Here is a 25,710-nt window from a genome sequence, read left to right on the forward strand (position 1 = left end):
AAGACACACAGAAGAAACTTTGTCCCTGTTCAAGGTTCCTCTGTGTACTTTCTCCTCAGATGACTCCCCCCCCTCCCCCCTTTCCCCTCCCCTCCCCTCCCCTCCCCTCCCCTCCCCTCCCCTCCCCTCCCCTCCCCTCCCCTCCCCTCCCCTCCCCTCCCCTCCCCTCCCCTCCCCTCCCCTCCCCTCCCCCCCCCCCTTCCCCTCCCCTCCCCCCTTCCCCTCCCCTCCCCCCCCCTCCCCCCTTCCCCTCCCCTCCACCCCTTCCCCTCCCCCCTTCCCCTCCCCTCCCCTCCCCTCCCCCCTTCCACCACTACCCTCCCCTCTCCTACTAATCAATTAATCAATGATCACATCGAAGGCAACCATCGAACGCCGGCCTGTGTGTGTGTGTGTGTTTGTGTGTGATGAGTTGGGTTGGGGGAAAAGCTGGAAAAATAGCTCAACTGACTGCTTTTAAAGGGACATGACACAGTAGTAGAATCCGCTAGCTCTCTTGGTCCCATTGACAGTGTCTCCACCACGGACTACCCCACCGTGAGGGAGACCATATGTCCATGGCTTCAGGGTTAATGGACAGCACACATGGCCCCCGATAAGACCAACCATTGTGAAGGAGTTTTAATTGAACTTGTTTATGGCTGGGTTGTGATGGTCAACAGCGAGTTTCCAGGTCCCATCCAACGTCTATAAAGCCGAACAATGGATTTTTGGTGTTTTAAAACCCATTGACACTGTATGACTATGTTTAGCTTGTGTTCTGCTCCTCTCTCTTGCCAACCGTCTCTGGAGGAGGGGATCCCTCTCTGAATTGCTCCTCCCAAGGTTTCTTCCATTTTTTCTCCCGTTGGGAGTTTTTCTGGGAGTTTTTCCTTGTCTTCCTTGAGGGTTTAGGTTGGTTGAGGGGCAGTTCTATGGGCGTATGTGAAGCCCTCTGTGACATGCTTGCGTGTAAAAAGGGCTATACAAATAAATTTGATTTGATTTGATTTGATTTGTGATGGGAGTCGCTCTGTCACCGTCGTCAGGGTTACAGCTGTGGTGAACTGAGGATCCACACTAGACGGCTGGATTCACCCGGAAGAAATTCATGTCATCTCATTACTATAACAAACAAGCATGAAAATAATGTTTGTGCGCAGCTGTGTGTGTGTCTGTGTGAGTGTGTGTGTGAGTGTGTGTGTGTGCAGCTGTGTGTCTGTGTGAGTGTGTGTGTGTCTGTGTGAGTGTGTGTCTGTGTGTGTGTGTGTGTGTGTGTGTGTGTTGTACATCAGCTGAGACACGTAGACAGAACATTCCTGAGCTTCTCTCATGACAGCCTGATCCAGCCTTCAGCTGAAATCCCTGTCTACACTCAGATGTGGCATTTAAAAATGATTATTTCTCTTTTGCGCACACGCGCACACACACACACTCGCACACACACACGCGTACACACACACACACACACACAGTCCTGGCATGATCTATGCTGGCTCCTTCATCCAGAAAGGCAGGCAGTTCCGTCTGTAAGGACGCACGCAGGGAGAGTGAATGTGTCTCAGAGCTTCCTCTCCGCAGCAGGAAGGACCGGGCAGGAGAAGAGGAAGGAAGCCCTCTGCTCTACCAGTCACCACGGCAGCAGCAGTCACCACGGCAGCAGCAGTCGCCACGGCAGCAGCACACTGGCCGGCACACAATGGCTCCCAGGAGAGGCTGCCCACAGCCACCCCCCTCCCCTATCATAACTAACCACAACACTTCACAACAGGCAACCGTGTGGAGCCAGAAGCCATTCATCAACAGCACACACGCTCCCTGCGCGCCTGCGCTGGTTCCAGGCTCCCGTGCGTAGCCATCCGGATAACGTCGTCGACCCTTAACCCACGACCTTCCTGGGAGAGGCCTGGCTGTGGCAGGTGGCAGACAGCCTGTAGTGGCAGAGACACAGCCGCTCTGGGATCCACTGGGACGGGACAGGAGCAGGGAGCCAGAGGGAGCAGGCAGGGGGAGCAGGGAGCAGGGAGCCAGAGGGAGCAGGCAGGGGGAGCAGGGAGCAGGGAGCCAGAGGCAGCAGGGAGCCAGAGGGAGCAGGCAGGGGGAGCAGGGAGCAGGGAGCAGGGAGAAGGCAGGGGGACAGAGGGAGCAGGGGGCCAGAGGGAGCAGGCAGGGGGAGCAGGGAGCAGGGAGGGGGAACAGGCAGGGGGCCAGGGGACCAAGAGGCCTCTGGGAATAGGCTACATTGGCGTCCGTGGAAGCAGTAATCCCCCACCGTGCCAGTTCTACTACTACTACCATAGTGTGCTGTGATCCGGCTCCTCCCACGCAGCCCCTGACGACTGATTGGATGGTGTAGGAGCGGGAAACCTTTCTATTGGTCCCCGGCAGGCGCTGTTTGAAGGGCCGAACTTGGCCCTTTGTAAATGGTAATATGTAGAAACGAAGCGAGGATGGATTTGCTTCAGACAAATCTGCTTCCGTTTTCTGAGAAAAAGAGTTGGACTTCAGGGGTGAACCAAAGCCATGAATGGTTTTGCGGACAAATAAAAAAAATCTAGACTCGCCACTCCCACCCCCGCCCCACAGAGAGAGTGAGACACTGCAGAGGGTAGACAACCGTGACCATCTCTCAGGACCTCCCCAGGAGACGTCTCCCTGGTGTTTTCTCTCTGTGCTGCTGGAGTTATCTCCGCTGCTCCAGCCAGGCCCGGCCCGGTGTCCTGTCTCTCCCCAGGACCAGCATCCTCTCTCTGTCCCCACGGCCAGCAACCTCTCTCTGTCCCCAGGACCAGCATCCTCTCTCTGTCCCCAGGACCAGCATCCTCTCTCTGTCCCCACGGCCAGCATCCTCTCTCTGTCCCCAGGACCAGCATCCTCTCTCTGTCCCCAGGACCAGCATCCTCTCTCTGTCCCCACGGCCAGCATCCTCTCTCTGTCCCCAGGACCAGCATCCTCTCTCTGTCCCCAGGACCAGCATCCTCTCTCTGTCCCCAGGACCAGCATCCTCTCTCTGTCCCCACGGCCAGCATCCTCTCTCTGTCCCCAGGACCAGCATCCTCTCTCTGTCCCCACGGCCAGCATCCTCTCTCTGTCCCCAGGACCAGCATCCTCTCTCTGTCCCCAGGACCAGCATCCTCTCTCTGTCCCCAGGACCAGCATCCTCTCTCTGTCCCCAGGACCAGAGCCCACTGCTGACCCTTCGACCCAGCAGGCACAGCCTCTCATCTCTCTCTTTTCTTTCTCTTTTCCCTCTCTTCTCATTCATTATTCTGTCCTTCTCGAAAGAGAAAACACCTGCTTGCCGTGGGCTTCTGTTAGATGTTAACTCTCCTCTCTCCTCCTCTCTCCCTCTCCTTCACTTTCTCTACCCCTCTGGCGCAGAACAACAGCCTGAAACAACAGATAACAATCAGACAGAGAAACTGTTCACAGCACCCCCCCCCCCCCTCCTCCCCCACCCCACCTCTCCCTCTCTTGACTTCAGCCTGATTTCAACCATGATGAGATCAATGGTCCTGGTGGGAAATCCAATTATGGGGCAGACCACAACCAGCAGCAGAGCTGGATCTATAATTAGTTAATGGTGAGGCCGTTGGTACAGAGTGTGGAACAGGCAGCCCACGTTCATTAACATCTTTAATTGAGGCCAAAGATCTGAAGCGTCACTAGACGTAAAGATCTCCTTTATTAACACCGCTAGGTAGGAGAGACGGTAGTTAAAAGGCGCCATTCAGCCTCCACCTGCGTCCTGCCTCAGCAGAGACGAGCAGCAGAGCTCAGGAGATAACAGGCTCTGTCCCCGGCCTCCACACTGCCCAGGTGAATTATTCATGGGCCAGTTGTGCTAACTTGAAGGTATGCCATGAGGACACAGCAGACAGCAGCAGCCCAGGGAGGCTCTGGGCACATGTATATTAGATGAGGACGTGGAGGGCTGGGCGTCATTAGGAAGAGGGGGGGGGGACCACACACACTAACTGACCCTGCCTGCCTGCCTGCCTGCCTGCCTGCCTGCCTGCCTACCTACCTACCTACCTACCTACCTACCTGCCTGCCTGCCTGCCTGCCTGCCTGCCTGCCTGCCTGCCTGCCTACCTGTCCGCCTACCTGTCTGTTTGCCTGTCTGTCCACCTGTCTGTCTGTCCGCCTATCTGCCTGTCTGTCTGCCTGCCTACCTGTCCGCCTACCTGCCTGTTTGCCTGTCTGTCCACCTGTCTGTCTGTCCGCCTATCTGTCTGTCTGTCTGTCTGCCGGCTTGCGTGCCTGCCTGCCTGTCTGTCTGACACCAGACTGAGGGACAAGACTGAACCAGGCTTTCTTCAGACGGAGATAAAAAGCCAGACAGCAGTTTGTTATTCTTCTGGTCTGCACTGCAGTTTGCCCTTCAGGTAGAAAAGAAGGAACGCTAAAATAGACTAGCAGACAGAAAGATCAGGAGGGCTGCTGAGATAATGAGACGGGAGATGATTAAGAGGGGAGAGGAGGCGCAGAGGGGAGGTGAGACACAACATGTGTAAGAGAGAGTGTCAGAGGAAGGAGAGAGCGAGCATGACAGAGAGGGAGAGCGAGCATGAGAGAGGGAGAGAGAGCATGAGAGAGAGAGCATGAGAGAGAGAGAGAGAGAGCATGAGAGAGAGTAAAAAGGAGAGGTTGAGCGGAACAGAGTGTGAGACGAGGAGAATGGAGAGGACAAAAGGGAGGGAGGAGGAAGAGGGAGGAGGAAGAGGGAGGGGGAAGAGGGAGGAGGAAGAGGGAGGGGGAAGAGGGAGGGGGAAGAGGGAGGAGGAAGAGGGAGGGGGAAGAGGGAGGGCTTCCTCAGGGAGGAGCGCAGACCAAACACTTGACAAAAGGAGCCGGATAATGATTGGTTGTGGGGGTCACATGCTGAGCGCCAGGCTGCTGGGGACAAACTTTCCTCCCAGCATGCACCTCGGGCGTCAAGCAGCATCACGCTGAGAGCTTGAGCCACTGAGGGTTAATGCTCAGAGGCCACACACACACACACACACACACACACACAGTGCCCCAATGTCAACCGCCAACAGGTACACACAAACAGTCTTACATTGATGCTTGGCAAACATCCATGCCACATGAAGCTGGGAGTGAAAACAAGGGGGCCGTAAATCTGTTTGTGTGTGTGTGTGTACAGAACAACCCATCAGCAAAGCTTCAAATGAACCCAGGACAAGGAGAGAACGTTTGATTGATTTTGATATGAGCTTCAGTTTGGAGTATTTTCGCCTCATCAGCCATGAGGCCGGCCTCTACTCTGTCAGCCTCCTCCTCTGGTCCTGCTCACCCCCCCTCCATCACATGCATGACCCACTGTCACGTTATGTAGTCCTCAGCTGGAAGGGAGGGAGGGAGGGAGGGAGGGGGAGAGAGAGAGAGAGAGAGAGAGAGAGAGAGAGAGAGAGAGAGAGAGAGAGAGAGAGAGAGAGAGAGAGAGAGAGAGAGAGAGAGAGAGAGAGAGAGAGAGAGAGAGAATGAATGAAAGAGAGAAAGTGAGTGAGAGAGAGAGAGAGAGAGAGACAGACAGAGAGAGGGAGGGAGAATGAAAGAGAGAGAAAGTGAGGGAGAGAAAAATGGAGAGTGAAAAATGGAGAGGGGAAAAGCAGGCTGGTTCTTCCGGCGGTTGACTGACACAGCAGTGGCCCTGTGAGGAGAGCTGTTGTTGGGGCAGGACTGGCTGCTGCGGTGGGGTCAATAAGGTCACCTGGCACAGTGGCAAGGAAACCCTTATAGTGCACAATACCACTGCTGGAGAAGCTACACCACTTCCTGTCCTAAACCTCACTAGTTCCCCCCCCCCCCCACACACACACACACACACACCATCCCTCCCTCCCTCCCTCCCTCCCTCCCTCCCTCCCTCCCTCCCTCCCTCCCTCCCTCCCTCCCTCCCTCCCTCCCTCCCTCCCTCCCTCCCTCCCTCCCTCCCTCCCTCCCTCCCTCCCTCCCTCCCTCCCTCCCTCCCTCCCTGTCCTCCTCCTCATCACCTGTCCTCCCTCTATCCTAATCCCTCTCCTCATCTCCTCTCACCTCCATTTTAGTGCTTTGCTGCCTCTCACATTTGTGGTCTTCTACAGTATGACTCTTATCACTAGTGAGGGAGGAAGCGCACGTAAGTGCACAGCTTCCTGTGCGTCACCAGCGCTCATCTGGCAGAGATGGGGAACAGGCGACTTGTTTCAGTCAAAGACAGGAGCCATCAGAGATACTGACTGCAGGGAAACCCAGCATGCTCGCTCTGAAGCTTCACAACGCTGATCCCTGGTCACAGCAAGTCTCAGAGGACGACACTGACAGCAGGGTTTAGCTCTTCATTAAGACTGCATTCCTGCCTCCTCACGGTCGTGTGCTGGGGTCGTACCAGAGCGTTAACCAAGACAGGGAAGGAAGAAGAGTGCTGTTGAACTCTGGAGTATCTGGATTGGATTATGTTGTTTTCAAGGCTTGTCTTTATAGCACCGAGCCCACCAGGAGACCTGTCTGAGCATGCTCAGAAGCCCTTCATTAAAGCTTGGGCCGTGCCCACTCAGTCCCCCCACAATAAGCTCCTTGGTGTGTAACGCAGCTTCCTGGGGTGCCGATAAGAATAGCCCTCCACAAGCCTGCCTCAGCTCTCAGCTAAGAAGCACCAAAAACCCTCATGTAGTCCGTGGAGCTCAGACATGACGTTTCCTCCAGGGGGTTTTTGGCGGGGTTGTTATTGTTTAGGGTTCTGCAAGCTGCTTCAGGGCGCCTGGCTGGCATCTCTCCGGGTGGGATTATGAACTGTGAGCTGTCAGAACGCCCAAAACCCTTCCTCCTCCCTCCCTCCTCCTGCTACTCCCTCCCTCGTCCTCCTCCCTCCCTCCTCCTCCTCCCTCCCTCCTCCAGCTCCCTCTCTCCTACTCCCTCCCTCCCTCTTCCTGCTCCTCCCTCCCTCCTCCTACTCCTCCCTCCTCCTGCTCCTGCTCCTCCCTCCTCCTGCTCCTCCCTCCCTCCTCCTCCTCCCTCCCTCCTCCTCCTCCTCCCTGGTGGAGGACACTGAGACGTGGCTAGTTCCTTCACATATCGTCTGCTGGCTGAGCAGGGATCACAACAACCCCAACCCAGCCCACTCTCCCCCTCCCCCTCCCCCTCCCCGCTCCCCCCTCCTTTACACTCCCTCCCTCCCACACTCCCTTCTCCCTCCTCCTCCCTACTCCTCTCTCCTCCCCCCTCCCTCCCCCTCCCTCCTCCCATCGGTCAAAACCAAAATGGGCGGGGCTTGTCCTGGCACCATTGTGTCAGGAAGAGTCAGTGTCAGAGATGGCTCTGCAGCAGGATGTCAGGGGAGCTGACGACCCCTTCAGAGCTGTGGGAGGCTGGCTGGCTGGCCGGACGGCTCACTAGCACCTTAGCCTTCCTGAGGCCAGACTGAGGCTCTCTCTGGGGATTAACTGCGGAGCTTCTCTCCCTCCTCATCCTCTCGATGGGGCTGTATCACGATGGGAAGTGGTGGTTGTAGCTGTTTGGCTAGCATCATGCTAACAATCAGGAAGTTTTTCCAATTCCAGGCACTTTGTATTCAAAATACAAACGCATGTCGAACTGTGTTCTTTCATTTTTATGAATGGGGGGGGGGGGGGCGAAACTGTGGTAGCAGAATGATTCACACATCATAAAACTGTTATCAATATAGGACTTGGATCAGGAAATGTCTGAGGGGAATCTGTTGTGTCAGCGTTTCAGTCAAATGTGTCGACACAAAGGAGTTAGTCAGTTAACGGGAATTTGAATCACAAAACCAAGTCCAGCGCTCAGACAGGCATCAGAACGTCATTCTGAAGCACATCGACTGTCATGCAGACTAAGGCCCCTGGGTGACTGCTGACCTGGTGTTATTAATGCAGCTGTGTCCACAACTTGACCTTTCCACCCCCACACTCTGACACCACCCATCACCCACTACCCACACCCCGAGGCCCCTTAATAAATCAACACTATTCTACACGCCTCCGGGACACCCTTCTGCCCCCTCCCTGATGAAATATTCATCATGTCCCCAGAGAGACGCGGGGCAACGTCTCTAAATCACCCGCTGATTACCTCCTCAGTACTCACATCACACCCTCGGGCCTGCGATCACACTGCTGACACAAAGTTTGGGTGCGTGTCACCCCAATGTCACAAACGACGGCGATATCAGTTATGGCTGAACGGGCAGTCAAAGTCAGTCAGAGGTCATTTAGAGGACAACGCAGTCTCTTCACAAGGATACAGTACTAATGCATGGAGCACCAGCAACTTGAATTATTTACTCACGCGTTCCACGCCCCTTGAAAATGCACCACGTGTATTCACCGTCATGTCATTCCTTACGAGCCGGCCGAAACGAAATCAGTACGTGTGTTGAGAGACAACAATCACTGCAGAAACGACCAATCAAATGGCAAACAACTCCCGGGGAGAGAATATTTCATCTGGGAGTCAGATGGCTGAGCGGTGAGGGAGTCGAGCTAGTAATCAGAAGGTTGCCAGATCGATTCCCCGCCGTGCCAAATGACGGTGTGTCCTTGGGCAATGCACTTCACCCTACTTGCCTCGGGGGGAATGTCCCTGTACTTACTGTAAGTCGCTCTGGATAAGAGCGTCTGCTAAATGACTAAATGTAAATGTATCACCCACGCCCACCCATTGTGTGACGCCGCTATTAACAGGCTTCACAACGACAGACAGCTGATCGTCATTTCCTCAAACGTGTCGGGATGATGAGGGAAGTCATGCGGGTCAGTACTCAGTGGGGAAGCTCCTGAGATTGCTGGAGACCAAGAGAGCTCTGTACAGGAAGCAGACCATTGTTTAGAAACATAGCCGCAATTTCCTTATGTTCCTCTTTTCACTGCTCTGGACTCAAGGTCAATCAGCAGGACTGGAACGCCTTATTAAAATGCATGCTAAACACACACACACACACACACGCAGTTTGTGGCCCAGATGAATTACAGCAAATGAGACAACATTGAAGTGGGTCTTCATCTGACTATCCTGTCTCACAGTCAGCGGAAATGACTTTGGAGCAGAGCAACACCTTCAGCTAGCACACAGAACCCTTCCACCAAACCTCTCTGCTCGGTAAGATGCGGTACACCATAAGGTGCGGGCCCCTAGGTGTCAAGTTTCCATTCTGCCTGTCGAGAACGACACAGATCACGAGGGTAGGGGTGGCAGGCTGGCTAGAGAACACGGTAGGACCCCGCTCTGAGACGCGTGGCTCAGTCCATGTGGCGGATGTTGGCTCTGCTGATGAAGGAGAGACGGAGGGTTAACCTGAGTTTACCGCACGATATTAATAGATCCGGGGCAGGACTGCCTCACCCTCAGTCACCTCAGGCCCTCCAAACTGTGGGTGTCTGACGGATCGCGTGCTGTGCCCTCGCTAGTCTGTCCTGCTGCCTTCTCCACTCTGAACCGCAGGCTGCACTGCCTGCCTGACACACTCCCATGCACACTTCATGTCCAGGTGAAGTCCTGACAGAGCCAGGGTGGGCAGGATGCTAGGGTAGAGGGGTAGGATGCTAGGGTAGAGGGGCAGGATGCTAGGGTAGAGGGGCAGGATGCTAGGGTAGAGGGGCAGGATGCTAGGGTAGAGGGGTAGGATGCTAGGGTAGAGGGGTAGGATGCTAGGGTAGAGGGGCAGGATGCTAGGGTAGAGGGGCAGGATGCTAGGGTAGAGGGGTAGGATGCTAGGGTAGAGGGGCAGGATGCTAGGGTAGAGGGGTAGGATGCTAGGGTAGAGGGGTAGGATGCTAGGGTAGAGGGGCAGGATGCTAGGGTAGAGGGGCAGGATGCTAGGGTAGAGGGGTAGGATGCTAGGGTAGAGGGGCAGGATGCTAGGGTAGAGGGGCAGGATGCTAGGGTAGAGGGGTAGGATGCTAGGGTAGAGGGGCAGGATGCTAGGGTAGAGGGGCAGGATGCTAGGGTAGAGGGGTAGGATGCTAGGGTAGAGGGGCAGGATGCTAGGGTAGAGGGGCAGGATGCTAGGGTAGAGGGGTAGGATGCTAGGGTAGAGGGTCAGGATGCTAGGGTAGAGGGGTAGGATGCTAGGGTAGAGGGGTAGGATGCTAGGGTAGAGGGGCAGGATGCTAGGGTAGAGGGGCAGGATGCTAGGGTAGAGGGGTAGGATGCTAGGGTAGAGGGGTAGGATGCTAGGGTAGGGTGGTCGTGTACTTAGTGTAGGATGCTAGACTAGAGGGGTAGTGTGCTCTAGTTCTGCGTCAGCAGCAGTGAGAGCAGACAGACAGACAGACAAGCAGGCAGGCAGGCAGGCAGACAGGCAGACAGGTAGACAGGCAGACAGACGACCCTTCATCACACACCAGCGGAGCAGTCTGTCACTTTAGCCTCGTTGCTAGGTTACCACATTCCCGAGCCGCTAGTTCCTCTGGGCCGCCACTCAGCCGGCGAGGAGGAGACGACGCAGAGCCAATCACCAGTGAGGACGAGGCACTAGGGGACGCTTGGGTGCTGTGTGTGTGTGCTGTGTGTGTGTGGGTGCTGTGTGTGTGTGGGTGCTGTGTGTGTGTGTGTGTTGATGTCCCCATCTGTGAGTCAGGATGTGTGGGTATGATCTCGCTTCCGACGCGTGTCATCTGCTCAGCCTCTACAAGAGGACATGGTCCAGCTGTGTGTCCTCAGACAGCCTGTGCTGGGGCCACACAAACAGGAGCCCAGGACAGAGAGAGCTAAGAGGCAGACTGCTCTGTTCTGACGCCACTGCAGCTCCCACACACTGGGTCCTGCTCTGATTGGGGAGGATTATTTTAGACCCCTCGTTTTGTGTCTTCACAGGTTTAGTCAGTGAGTGTTCGGCAGTGTGAGTAAATGTATGCGTGTGCATATATTGTATGTGTGGTGTCCTGTCCCGTGTGTTGCAATGAACCTGGGATTTAATACTCTGACACAGAGAGGAAGTTATAAACCCAGCAGCATCTATTTTGTTAGAGGACAACTTCCGATGAGGTCAGGCCTGTTAACGACCAGAAAAGACAAACTTGTCTTGTTATTTACAGCTCAAACCTAGAGTCAAAAGGATTATTCTCAGACACCGGATGCTGCAAAAAAACTCTGACACCGCAACTACCACGTTATGAAAGTATGAGAGATGACTCCAGTTTGTTCTGTGTTGGACAGGCAGGTTTACTTCCTATCCTTCTGCGCTAGCAGCTTTCTACCAGGCCTGTGGCAAGGCAGGTGGGACCAATTAAGACCAATCCACAGATGTCTGAGTGTGTTTAAGTACCACAGTACAACTTTTCGAATGTCACAACAGCGGCGAAAACAGCTTCTGGTCGACGAGATACGCTTGAGATTTCCTCTAATGGAGGAATCATGAAATAAGGACATTCAGAACATACATACAGCTTCACAAAGAGGCTCTTGAGCTGTTAAGACCAGCACACAGATGTATGTTAGAGAGGCTCCGGATTAACATCCATGTCAGAATTGGTGGCATGTGGCGAAAAAAATTGCTTTTAATTTCCTCCTCTGTCCAGATTGTCCTGTGTGGAGCTTGGAACTGAAACGGCACGCAGAGTTAAAAGGCGACCTCAAGGACCTCTTCACCAGCTCCACTCCCTGCGGGGCTTAAGCGCTACCACGTGCTCACGCAACAGCCACTCTGAAAGCAAGCTGTGCCCACTTAGCATCACCAGCTCTGCCACGAGCATTCAGACAGTACAGAGTCCTGCTCACGCCGAGCCACTAAATAGCCGTTCATGTCATGTGAAATGTATCAGCTGGTATTGCGTATGGATTTAGTAGAAACCAGCTTAGACCCCAGTGAGGTCATTTTAAGGAAAACAACAGGAAGTGAGGCACACAGTTACCGATTTCGAAAATTCTGTGGAAACGAATTCCTTCTTCGAAACTACCAGAGTCACAGTTAAGTATGGATTATTCAGAATGTCCAGGCTCCCTGACATGATAGTGAAATGATTTGGTCACTGTCTCGTTCACCCAGACACCAGCCTGGGTGCAGGGGCCTGGGTGCAGGAGCCTGGGTGCAGAGGCCTGGGTGCAGGGGCCTGGGTGCAGTGGCCTGGGTGCAGGGGCCTGGGTGCAGGGGCCTGGGTGCAGGGGCCTGGGTGCAGGGGCCTGGGTGCAGGAGCCTGGGTGCAGGGGCCTGGGTGCAGGGGCCTGGGTGCAGGGGCCTGGGTGCAGGGGCCTGGGTGCAGGAGCCTGGGTGCAGAGGCCTGGGTGCAGGGGCCTGGGTGCAGGGGCCTGGGTGCAGGGGCCTGGGTGCAGGGGCCTGGGTGCAGGGGCCTGGGTGCAGGGGCCTGGGTGCAGGGGCCTGGGTGCAGGGGCCTGGGTGCAGGGGCCTGGGTGCAGGAGCCTGGGTGCAGGAGCCTGGGTGTAGGGGCCTGGGTGCAGGGGCAGTGGGTCTGAACCACCACCAACCCAAACATGTGGCAGACTCGCTCTGTCTGTAAACCATAACAGAGACAGCATGGAGGGTGCCTGCAGCTAAAGGCAACACGCATAACTTCAAAGGGCCTCTACTTGTGTTTCAGCACCAGCCCCGGTTCCAAATCCCCCCCCCCCTCCTCCCCCACCCCGCCCCTTCAAAAGGAGGGAACAGAACTCTAAATCAAGCTGAAGACGATGTAAATCAGTGACCGACATCAACACCCCAGCGAGGGTCTATGAGGGGCCAGATTGTGGGCTAGAACAACCAACGTGAGCGTTGGTGAATAGGCTCCAGCTCTGGGGAGGGGGGAGGGATTCACGGTCCGCCTGGAGGCCTCCTGCTTTTGTGCAGAGGGGACGGCCATCTTGACTGGGTGGGTGAAGATTAGGCTCATTTGCAACCTGGACGTGTTTCCATGCAGGGGTGTCAGGGCCGGCAGCAGGCTTCGGAGAAAGAGGCCATTGTCACCGTGCGTCCAGCCATGCCCAGCATAAGCCCCCTCCGTGTGTGAAGCCGCTCAACAGCGTGGTCGGAACTAAGGCCTTCCTTGCTCCTCTGACAATATACCTGTCACGCTTCTCATTGAGAGACAGCACTAAGTCTCTGGGCTTCTCATTGAGAGACAGCACTAAGTCTCTGGGCTTCTCACTGAGAGACAGCACTAAGTCTAAGGGCTTCTCAGTGAGAGACAGCACTAAGTCTCTGGGCTTCTCATTGAGAGACAGCACTAAGTCTCAGGGCTTCTAATTGAGAGACAGCACTAAGTCTCTGGGCTTCTCATTGAGAGACAGCACTAAGTCTCTGGGCTTCTCATTGAGAGACAGCACTAAGTCTCTGGGCTTCTCATTGAGAGAAGACAGATGCCATTGTCCCTCGCCTCAGATTCACGCATTGCTGCCTTTTTCACGTTGGCCCATAAAAGTCAGCGCAGAGTGACGCACGTTCTGTTTGTTAGGGCCATATGGCAGCTTGTTGCCGCTGCTCTCATGCATAGACATAAGTTACCCTGCCTGAGTGAGCTGGCTCCCCGAAGCAGAGAGACTTTCAGAGGCTGCTATACTCTAGAGGGTTGGTTATCGGTGCTATAGAGGGGGATGGCAGAGGGCCTTGGTAAGATCTGTGCTGTGGAGGCAGCAAGACAGGGTGGGGTCATGGTAACATCGACATATGGGAGCCCCCTCTCTCTCCTCACACGAGAAGACATGCCACATCCTGTAGCACAGCTAACATCACAGTGAGCGCCACGCACCCCAGCCAACAGCCAAACACCCACGGCTCATAAACTCCATTCCCCGGAACTTCCTGAGTCAAACAAAGTCAGAGTCAAACGGACCCAGGGTGAAGTGAGCCCGGGATCAGGAGGGGCACCCAGGGTGAAGTGAGCCCGGGATCAGGAGGGGCACCCAGGGTGAAGTGAGCCCGGGATCAGGAGGGGCACCCAGGGTGAAGTGAGCCCGGGATCAGGAGGGGCACCCAGGGTGAAGTGAGCCAGAGCTCATTACGACTCGGCGGCTCTCTGCTTCTCTCCCCAAACTGGGAGTTCTTGTAGCCCACGTCCCTCCTTCATCAGGCAAGGGAGGAGCAGAGGGGGAAAGAGGCCTTCTCGCTAGGCAGGAGGTCTGGGTTCATCATTCCCCACCAGGCAGCCCCCCTCCTACCTCTCTCTCTCTCCTTTCTTTCTTCCTCTCTTCTTCACCCGCTGTTCTCCTGGAGGTGAGAACACCGTGTGCTGCCAGGTACAGAGCGGTAGGGCTGTGTGTGTGTGTGTGTGTCTGTGTGTGTGTGTGTGTGTGCGTGTGTCTGTATGTCTGTGTGTGTGTGTGTGTCTGTGTGTGTGTTTGTGTGTCTGTGTGTGTGTGTGTCTGTGTGTGTGTGTCTGTGTGTGTGTGTGTGTGTGTGCGTGTGTGTATGTCTGTGTGTGTGTAGACATCACTGACAAGGGATGATACTAGGCTGCAGAGACACGCAAGGTGGAGAAACTGACGTTTTCAGTTCCTCGGTGGTGCTTCTCATTGGTACCGGTGTCACGCTCCACACAGAGCTGTGGCCTGTACTCGTGCGGTGACTGAGATGTCGCGTGGGGAAGCAGAGAGGAATCAGGTGGTCAGGCTGGCTGAGCGGGGCGTTAGCGAGGGGGGAGGGAGCTCAGAAGGTTAAGAAAGACAGACACGAGGTTTGAGGATACCCTGTACTGCACGAGGTTTGAGGATACCCTGTACTGCACGAGGTTTGAGGATACCCTGTACTGCACGAGGTTTGAGGATACCCTGTACTGCACGAGGTTTGAGGATACCCTGTACTGCACGAGGTTTGAGGATACCACATACTGGCTGCAGCCCACCCTCACCTGGAGCCCAGCGGTTGGATGTCGCAAAAGAAAGCAGTGTCTTTGCCTGTAAACTCCTCATTTAAAAACATCCTGTATTATACAGAGAGAGAGTGCATCCAGCACCTCATCGCTTAGGTCCGCTGAGACAAATCGCTTCCTTAGGAGGGCAGGGAGACAGAACAGGGTATGGGAATAATGCCAACAGATGTTTTTATACATATAGGGCAGCGAAAACAGGTTGGTTAGCTTCAAGGAAACACAGCCCAGATATGATCGTGCAGCAACATCAGAATCCCCCTCACCCACAGGCTGAACAAGACTGATACTTCCTCTGACATTTTGAGAAAGTAGTTCAAAGCCCCACACAATCTCCGCTATTACAGACTGTGTAAGAGAGAGAGAGAGAGAGCACGTGTTCATGTGAGCATAATAGTATGTTAATATGAGGGACATTATATATTCAAGGCCCGGAAATATAACAATGCTAACTGTACAACGTTGAGTATTCAGTTTAGCTCATGGTGCATGAATAAATGCAACATTCCAGGAAAATGGGAGAGTTCTTGACATTAAACAACTCATGGAATCAGTCATTCATTTTCAAGCCTCATCCTCCACTATCGCTCCCACGCACACACAAGCTAACTGTGTGTGTTGTTCCACTGACAGAGCGACAGAGGGGGGGGGGGGGGGGGGACAGAGGTCTTGGTGCGTGGAGAACCTCACCACCGCTGAGCTCAGAACCTCTCCAAGCCGCGATGACTAACCTGCCGTTAGCGATGACTAACCTGCCGTTAGCGATGACTAACCTGCCGTTAGCGATGACTAACCTGCCCCCCCACCCCCCCCGAGTCAGCGGAAATTCTCACAGGGACTCCTCGCCGCGCTCCTGCTGCATCAGCTCCTTCAGGTAGGAGCGATCAGAGCTAGCGCCGCGGCTAACTACAAGCTTGTCTGTTGTGATGCGCCGAATGAGTCAGGAGAGACCACAGAGGAGAGCGGAGGACAAGCTGTGTGTAATACTGCATTATGTATGCGCAGGCGATGAATGCTGAATAACAGGCTGAACACCAGGCTGTCTCCAGATTCCTGGATGAAGCCCTCGTGTGTACTTACCCGCTTCCACTGCCTCTGTTGAGGAATTTTGACTTTGAGGGGGGGGGGGGGGGATCTCATTTTCCATTTAAAGACGTGTCCTACAGTTCCATTAAAGGTCCTTTTGTCATCAGCACAGGCTGTGACGTGTCTCTTCAGAAGGAGGGAGCTGCTGTCTCTGACAGGGCCAGGCATGGAGCGCTCTCCCTCACGCTCACAACAACATGGGAGCTGAAGAGAGCCACTGTGCTGCGTGGCAGCAGGAGGGGAGGAGAGAGGGTGCTGTAGCCAGGCCGGGGAGCAGGAGAGAGACTGGAGAGCAGGGAGGAGAGAGGGTGCTGTAGCCAGGCCGGGGAGAGGGAGAGAGACTGCAGAGCAGGGAGGAGAGAGGGTGCTGTAGCCAGGCTGGGGAGCAGGAGAGAGACTGCAGAGCAGGGAGGAGAGAGGGTGCTGTAGCCAGGCCAGGGAGCAGGAGAGAGACTGCAGAGCAGGGAGGAGAGAGGGTGCTGTAGCCAGGCCGGGGAGCAGGAGAGAGACTGGGGAGCAGGGAGGAGAGAGGGTGCTGTAGCCAGGCTGGGGAGCAGGAAAGAGACTGCAGAGCAGGGAGGAGAGAGGGCTGTGTGCTGTAATCTGGAACTTGAGCCACTCTGACGGCCTCCAGGGATTCAGAAGCCCAGCATGCGACGACAGGGATTACGATCAAACGCAAACATGTTTTTAACCTAAAGAAATCTGCTGCAAAAGTAGGAAAAAAAATGGTTGAGTGAAGGAATGAGCGTGAGAGAACAGCAGCATGAGGAGAAAGAGAGGCCTGGCCAGGCCTGAGGCAGGGCGACCTTAGATTAACCTGACGGTCGTGCTGTGGCCTGAACTGTGGTTGTGAGGAGAGGATTAAAAACGGAAGGGATTGTGTTTTTGGAGGGGGAGGGGGGCGTCCCCCTGGAGTTTGATCACACACAACTACATGCCTTAACATGCTCCTTAACATACAGCAGTCATATCAGAATGATACTGCTGTTCCCAATGAAGACACACACCATTAGGCAGTATTTCAAATTGAATACACCATTGGATCTATATATTTAGAGTAGGGGAACGTACTCTAGAATCTAGAAGGATCTTAGCACGTGTCTAGCATCTATACAGGTGTGAGCAGTATGTTACACACAGCAGGAACCTCTATAGCGCAGCTTCAACCTGTGGTGTCCAGCTGTGTGTGTGTGTGTGTGTGTGTGTGTACCTCTGGTCTTCAGCGTATCTGGATCTTTATATGCTCCACATTGCTTTGTGCACCGCGAAAACAGAGGGGCCTGTAGGAAAAGAGAAACATTTAATTATTCATTGAATCGTTCAATAAAACATGCATCTGAACTACGCGCAATGTCCAATGACGTCATTTTCGCTTCACTACGAAGACAAAAATGTGGGCCTGGGTGTTTTCCATCCTCCCAGACTCTCCAGAGAGAACGCCCTTGGACCCAGTGACAGGCAGCATTCTGTTAAACGGCGACCTCGATACTAGTCTGTGAGTAAACAACAGAGTACAGTGCAGACTGTAAGGTGCCAGCTTGGATCAAACCCTGCGTGGTGGCCTCATTTCCCTCTTTTCTGTTCCGTTTAACACTTCCCTGCTGCATCAGTCTGACAGAGCAGAGAAGAGGTGGGACAGGTAGGGCCGGAATGAACATTTCTCAAACAACACTTGGAAGGAATCGTCTTAAAAGATGTGGAATACACTGTTGTCCATGCTTACTGCCCCTTTGCAGAAAATACAGATTTTTGTAGCAACGTAATCCAACATAATCAACTGAGCATATAGGTGTTCCGACCACAGAAGATCTCGTCCCAGAGACCAGAGAATGACCGATAATGCTTAGACACACACACACAACTTCAAACGACGCGCACTGTACACACCTCTAAAAACACTGCCAGGACTTTCCAACCAAGACTAATGGTCAACAGCCGACTCATTGTTGTTCCCACAGGGACAGTGTTTAGCTCCATGGCACATTTACAAACTGCACTTTATCTACAACAGGCTCTCTGTTCCCAGTGCCAAATCTTGTACTTGTAAGCCATTAGCCAAACCTTTAAAGCAGAGCCCTGCTAATGCAATCTGATGTGGCCAAACCAACTGTTACACAGTGACAACTCTCACTTCCTGTGCTACATATGGCTCAGAATGACTTGTTGCTGGCTGCTGGCTGCTGGCTGCTGGCTGCTGGCTGCTGCTGCTGCTGCTGCTGTTGCTGCTGGTGTTGGTGTGGTTGCTGTCTGTTACATAGTCTCAAACACTCATTCGCACTGATTTTAACAGGAGTTTACGGATCCCCTCATGGATTTCAGCTTTCTCTATTAGTAACCAGATTCAGAAGTGGAGTAGAACTATATTTAGGCCCGAGTCCTGTGTAAGTGGGTATAGAGAAGAACTACAGTACTGCTATATGATTGCCTCAGCCTTAGAGAAGGAGAAAGGGAGGAGAGGGACAGAGAAAGAGGAGAGAGAGGGACAGAGAGAGAAGAGAGGAGAGAGAGGGGAGAGAGGGACAGAGAGAGAAGAGAGGAGAGAGAGGGGAGAGAGGGACAGAGAGAGAAGAGAGGAGAGAGAGGGGAGAGAGGGACAGAGAGAAAGCAGACAAGGAGAAGGAGAGAAAAAGAAGAGAGAAACACAAAGAGGAGCAGAGAGAGAGAGAGAGAGAGAGAGAGAGAGAGAGAGGGACAGAGAGAGAGAGAGAGAGAGGGGAGAGAGGGACAGAGAGAGAGAGAGAGAGAGAACACAGGGGCAGTCATCATGGCTGACAGCACCACTCCTCCTTCAGGAGTGTCTTCACCCCATTGTTCCCTGCTGTCGCTCCTTCAGGGATGACATCATCTAGTGGAGCCTGTCCCAGGTCTTCAGTCAGCACAGAGACTTTTGGGAGGTTTCTGTTGGATTACTCTACAGCCTATGGACTAGGCCAGCCATTACCAACCTTTTCCGCTTTGCGGCCCACTTGCATAGCTCACATGATACCAACGTAACTGCTAGCTACCGGAAGTTGTATACCTGGCTTGATCAATATGAGGAAGTGATGCGTGCATAGTGAGTTGAATTGGACGTATGCAATTTAACATGTGTTTTCTACAGGGAATTTGAGCAGTACATTAAGACCATTCTACATTCTTTTAATAAGAAAGCTGTTAAAACTATCAATGTGTGTGCATCTTTTAAAGTATTTGTATAATCTATTATTTCTTGTACCTCCGAGCATTTGTTATATTTAAACAGACTGTCACTGGTGTCATCCAGTTATCCTGCAGTAGTATTCATTCTGGCAGACACCATCAACACAGCCTGACTATTTTCAGTTGAGGGTTTGTATGGTTATTCTTGTAAGGCATGTGGATGAAACTGAAAAAAAAATCCCTAACCCTAACCCTTCTTCAAAACAACCGAGCTGTGTTCCCTATAAGAGCAAAACGTGATTTTAAACCATCATCTTTCTGGTAAATTACCACTTAGCTGTAGCTGGCGCTTATTTGTGTGTTTATTTTATGGCCCTCTCTTTATATTCTCTTTCTCTTTATATTCTCTCTCTCTTTATCTCTCTCTCTCTGTGTATCTCTCTCTCTCTGTATCTCTCTCTCAAGACAGCCCAGAGCAGAGTTCAGTAGAGTGAACTACAGTATGAATACAAAATACATTACAGTAGAGTAGTGTGGAGTGAGAGTAGGTCTCCAACAGAACAGAGCAAGAGAGCTGGCTGTCTTTTCATCCTCTGCAGCTCCCATCCAGCATGATGGCACCGAGGCTGCAGGCAGGGAAAAGTCATTCAGCCACACAAAGATCACATGACCAGCAGTGCACAACAAGCCCTAGTCATTTGTACACTGTGCCAAATGTCTGGCCCACTGGCCTGGCCGCACGAAGCCGGCCTGGTACACTGCATAGATGGATCGCCGCTCGCTGGCTGGCTGCTGGGGATGCAGCTAATCCTGGGGTCTGGTAAGGCCCTCACTCAAGCTTCACACACTAGAGTCAGACCGGACAAGGAAACGTGTTCCCTCAGCCATGGTGAGGTCATACCACAGCTACCCTCTGAGGAAATAGGGCACTCTGCCGTTTAAATAATGGCAGCACATCGCTAGATTTAGCTAATTTTCACCTTCACTAGCGACAAAAAGTCTTATCTAGCGACAACTGGCGACTTTTTTGATAGTCATAAATAACTTCTGGTGGGATCTTTTGGGCAAAACTGTGGCAGCATTTACTGAGTTTATACTTGTAGGCCAGCACTCTGACTTTAACCTAGCTCATATTTAGGTTTGTGTGGTGGTGTATTGGTACATTTACTGTCAATCCATCTGCATGGGTTCCATCTGAGGTTTGTGGTCCAAATGACACAAGAAATGACACGCAATTTTGAATTAATTAAAATGTCACCTACAGTAGCCTACATCTTCTCTACCCTCTGAAGTTTAAAATAAGAAGACATCCATCACAGAGGCTGATTGACTGACTGAGAGTGGATTAGGAAAGACCAAAAACATTCTCACAGGAAAACCCAAGTGAGAACATAACAAGAACCTCAGATCTGCTGACAGTGAAGAACAGTCCGTTCCCGGCCTGCTGACACGCGCAAAACACAGCTTCTCTGCCACTCGGCCCGGTGATTAGAAAGCTGGAAATTAACATCAGCAATGGTGTAAGGCCCCTTTGACACATAAGAGTCCTGCACGTCAATACAGTTCTCTCCCTCGGCGAAGCGGCTGCTCTGTAATGGAGCACACAGAGGGCCAGAGCCAGACTTAGCGTGCCAGCCAGGAGCAGGCCCACGCCAGCATGAGCAATCGTCTCCTTTGTCAGCCACCAGCAGCTGCATCAGCACTGCAGAGCCAGGCAGCAGCAGAGTCGAGGGAGAGGGCTGGGACACAGCACTCAGGAGGGACACTATACACTGTCAGCTGGCTAGCTCACAACCGGGGGATGCTTTGGGCTTGTGCCAGGCTCGGCTCCAGAATGAATCAGATGGGGGGGGGGGTTGGTTTCCATAAGGGGCCTTTTGTATATGGCTCTCTTATAGAAACGTATAGATCAAATAATTGGGGGGAAGGGGGTAGCATTCCAGGTGGAGGGCATCCACCTTCCATGCCCCCCCCTCGGAGACGAGACGACTTTGACTTGCACCTGCTCTGTCTATCAAGACATCCACCGTGCGTGTTTGAGGTGAGGCGGGAAAAGTTACACAGCTGCTCGGATTTGAATTGTTCACTGCTCGTCGTGAGCTGGTGCTGAGAACGCGGGCTGTAAGGGGAGTGTGGAATGTCAGTGTCACTATGGTACGAGTCCACAATGAAATTCATAGAAATTCATCAAAAGAAATAACTTCTTTGCAATGCAGATGAACTGTGTGTCGCGTGTGACAGCAGTGGCTTGGAGCACAGGGAGCTATTGTTGATACAGAAATGCTGTCTTTGTTTTACACATGTTTATGTATGACATAGAAAACTGACAGAAAATCCACGGTATTAAATATGCATGAAAGCTCTGCGGGTCATAAACATACCGCTCGTTTAGCTCAGAAAACTAAAAAACACTTGACATCAATGCACCTAACGGCAGAGCAACATATCATTAATAAATTACATTCCTAAAAAACATTTTTTTACCCGAAAAATGACTCGATTTGGAATTTGGGGACTGTGAACTAACATGCAAAACATACTGTGGCCCAACTATAATATCATACCACATTTCACAGTTGTTTTGGTTTCACATAATCAACAATATTTACCTTTTCACAAAAAAACCCTCCTTAGTTTATCTGTTCTCTGAAATGCACTGCTCTTTCTAAACACTGTGACAGATATCTGTTTGGTTGTTCAGACTGCAGAACCTAATATGGTGGAAACCTGTCCTAAGGACTGCTGCTCTACCATGGGTGCAGTGGTTAGAACGTTTGAGTTGGTGGTTGAAGAAGCCCTGTAGGCCCATTGATTCAGTTATAAAATCTTAAATATAGTCTTGCCTGTCAAAATCGAAGGACGATCAAGGTAGCATTAAACCTCTGAATGTAGGGTTGTATTAAAGATGAAAGGTGCAGAGCGGCAGAGATTAAATGAGGAGGCGAGGGCTTAAAAATAGAAAACCTTGTGAAACATTTGGGGAAGCCTAGTTGTTAAATCTCTAACTGAGTCTCGCCAGAGACAGATGGTTTTTCCAGTAAATTTAACCCCTCATTTCAGTAACCCCAAGTGACCACTTCATCGATATTTTAGATTGTATATAAAAGTATCAACAAGACCAAAGACTGGTTCCTGCTGGAGTCAGACATACGCTACACACTGTACTTTCACTTAATTCATTTGTCAAACTATTTTGATCTTAGACATATTCAAAATAACCTTTTAACTGATGCGGCGTGGCAGTTAAAACCAAACAGGTCGAGAAAACACAAACACACACTCACACACTTGCTGGTGAAACACAGGTGAGAGTGCTTAGATCATAACCGGGGCTGTGTGATGTCATCTGTGTGATGTCATCTGTGTGATGTCATCTGTGTGATGTGATTTGTCTGCCTCCAGGGACTTGGTGCCACAGTTCCAGATGACAGTTCCAGCTCATTTAATTTATTCAAAAAATATTCCCAATACCAAATGATCTATCTCTAAGGCCTGGGCCTACCCCAGTTTTGACGAGGCTTCAGAAAAGAGTATCCACTTACGCATCATTTCATTCTGCGATTACGCAACGGCACAGTGAGTGGCATGTGTGCAAAAGACCAATGTCTTGCTATCACACTTTTGCATAATATTGGAATGTGCACAATGCTACTATGAAACTCTCTGACTGTCTTGTGGTTTCTGGGAATATACTCTGCACTGCTATGAAGGTGCTGGAGGGGATCACAGGATGTCTCTGGCTCTCATATGTTAGTAGTTGTATCCAATGGCGTCCCCATGCTAAGCATTCACCCATGGTAGACCGTTTACTCATGTTTGTGAGTCTGCTACTACGTGAGCTGCCACAAACTGCACCAAAACTATCAACACAGGCACACATTTGGTGTCTTCATTAGATGGATGGCACAAAGGGAAGACTTGTTGTGGTGACGTGTGTGTGTGAGCAGGTGTGTCTGTGTGTGAGTGTGTGTGTGTGTGTGTGTGTGCGCTACAGTGGAGATGATGTGCAGCTGGGTGCCAAGAGGTGGCTGACAGCCTCTATGCGTGCGCCTGCCAAGTCACATGACAGGCAACGGCCTGTGACATCAGCACTGGACTCAGCAGAAGTCATGGGTCGCTCCCGATGACGTCAGCGGGAGAAGTGAGACCATGTGGGGACTCACACTAACCCCTCAAACTGATCACCATACTGTACGCAAACACAGTCCACCAAACCATGGTTCAACAGTCATTAAACAATGTAAGGCCACCTCCATCAACAGGATGTGATACTGAACACTTGATGATTACTTCATAGCCCTTTCATCTGTGTGTACGTGTGTGTGTGGACAGTTGAGCAGAGCAGACTGCCAAGCTGTCTCAGGGTAAACAACAGAGGGGATGAGGAGGGTGGTTTGGCTCTGCTCTACAGAGCGGAGGGTTGAGCACCTCTCTGGCTACTGGGGTGACATGCTGTCCTGGACACGCCGACTGGCTTCACACCGGGGTCAGGTGCCAAGTGGCAAAATCACTGACACAGTACTTTGTATGCCTCATCTAAATTGGCCAGGGTTAAGAGAGCTTTTGTGGGCTGCCTGCTCAAGTTCATTATGAAAGCAGCAGCGCGCGGTTCAGAAGAGTGCAGAGCTACTGTACAAGGACAACAGCTTCTTTATTTATGTAAATGCGGTGTTACAAATTGCAAATTAGAGAAGATAGAGGACTTATTTTCTGTTCTTTTAGAAAAGCCTACATTCTGTTTGTCTTTTAAGAATTTCAATGAAAAAGACAAACACATTTTGTTTTGCAGGGTGCTGATTTTTTTGTATGCGGATGCTTTAAAATATTACTTTTGGGCATCCTGCAAAGTTCCAGCAACTCCCAAAGTATCCTGAAGACATCTTCAGCTGCAAAACAAACAACACAGTAGTAAACTATTCATAACTGACATATGAACTGCTGTCAATAAGTTGTAATGTAAAAATACGGTGGACTGTAAGCAGCATTTCCAAACACTGGCACTGGTCAACAACCCAACTGAAATAGAAAATAGCAGTCTGAAACCTCACGGTTTCAAAAAGAAAACTGGGTTCTGTACCTTACTGATAATTACTCCCCTACTAAAACCCACTACACATTTAAAGCAGGATATGCAGGATGTGAAGAACTTATCTTGAAAAGGAAACTCACACTACGGAGACAAGACTGTATTATAGGTCTCTCTACCACTTCCACCGGAACTCAAAACTTTCAGACACAAACATTTGTGCAAAAGCTATTTATGATTTACACATAAAGTGTGTGTTTACGAACACATCAAGAGCATATTCAAACATGTATGACGTATGTCACAGCCACTACTAATGTCATGCAGTAATGGGCAAGCAAGGAGGCTGTATGGACTTAACATCCAGAGGAAGCAACTCTATTTCAGTTGAGATTATTTAGAAATGAAGTCTAATATTATTTGGAGGGATGCTGGGGTCAACTATACAACAGACCCCAATTATTAGAGGAAAGTGGAAGGCAATTTCACAACAGTAGGGTTTAATGAATGCATTTTCAGTTAACCTTCCCTTATTTATAATGAAGCAGAAGACTTTGATTAAAGCTCCATATCATTTTAATAATTCCTTTATTTCCTGTATAGTTTCTGGATTTGTCATAAATCTGGCAGGAACTATGTTGGTCAAAAATAAACACATGCACAGCTGACTACTTGAAATGTATGTCCAACAAAATCCTGTATTCCAGTCTGAATGAATCATGCCTGAAGATGAACTTAAAGGAAACATGTTTACAATTGTTAACCGGCTGTCTTGGTGCTCAATTCCAACACAAACTCGAGTCGAAGTGACATTGTGCCCTTCATCGAAGACATTTGATTGATATTGGTGGGGACAACATTAGGCAAGCAAGTAACCAAATTTTACTACTGATTCCCATGATGTGGTGAGTCTATAGGTTTTATTAGGGATGTACAGTCAACAGATTTCTCACTCGCCTACTGGCCCATATTACGATCATATCATCCTGTGATGCTCTTCATACATGTGTAAGAAATTAGCGAATCTTAATATCAACTCGAAAACTAAAATGTGGGTCATTACAAACCTAATGACCCAGGAGCCAACAGACGAATGGAAATATAAGAACCCGCATGCAGTTTTATGAGCTAGGTAGTCATTTAAAATCAAAGTCATTTGTTTGCTTTCTTAATAAGAGTCTCAATGAAGTAGGAAAATTGAACTTACACAGTCTCAGGCGTCTAATTAACCGGAGGTCTATATTCCATTGCCGTTGTAAAAGATAGTCTTTTCTTCTAGTTTTTGTCTATATCGTAGTGTAGCCTGTGCGATCTGCTTGCTGCCCAATTTGCTGTAGCCGCTGTGTGATGGCGTTAGCCTTGCAGGGCCACAATGAAACTATAACGGGATTTTTGCAGAGATTGACAGGACTTCAAGCCAATAGACGGAGACTATGTGAGGAGGGCGAGACGAAAGATTGTAAACAGGTTTGGTGTGTCACTGGGCTATGTATTGTAGTCTTAAAGTGTGAAATCCAATTTTGGAGCAAATACATCTAAATCTCAAACACACTTAACATAAAATCTGGATAAATAGATGAGTAAAGGTAGGAAAAATAAGAAGAAAGAATAACCGGTTAAATTTAGCCGATCTAGAGTTGTAGGAGTAAATGTGTTGACTAAAAAATTATTTAC

At 51.2% G+C, this 25,710-nt stretch overlaps 1 protein-coding gene across 6 annotated transcripts in view; it reads right to left on the minus strand.

Annotated features, from left to right (window-relative positions):
• fynb (FYN proto-oncogene, Src family tyrosine kinase b) overlaps nucleotides 1-25,393 on the minus strand; it is a 40,969-nt gene extending 15,576 nt beyond the window's left edge. For all 6 annotated transcript variants that reach the window (XM_084699352.1, XM_084699349.1, XM_084699351.1 and 3 more), the window contains exons 1-2: nucleotides 25,244-25,393; nucleotides 17,083-17,152 (exon numbers count right to left, since the gene is read on the minus strand). The gene's annotated coding sequence lies outside the window, so the exon portion shown is untranslated. The remainder of the gene's footprint in view (nucleotides 1-17,082; nucleotides 17,153-25,243) is intronic.
• Nucleotides 25,394-25,710: the final 317 nt, after the last annotated feature.

This window comes from Hypomesus nipponensis, chromosome 6 (assembly GCF_054491055.1).
Source record: "Hypomesus nipponensis isolate SF chromosome 6, ASM5449105v1, whole genome shotgun sequence".
NCBI classification, from domain to species: domain Eukaryota; kingdom Metazoa; phylum Chordata; class Actinopteri; order Osmeriformes; family Osmeridae; genus Hypomesus; species Hypomesus nipponensis.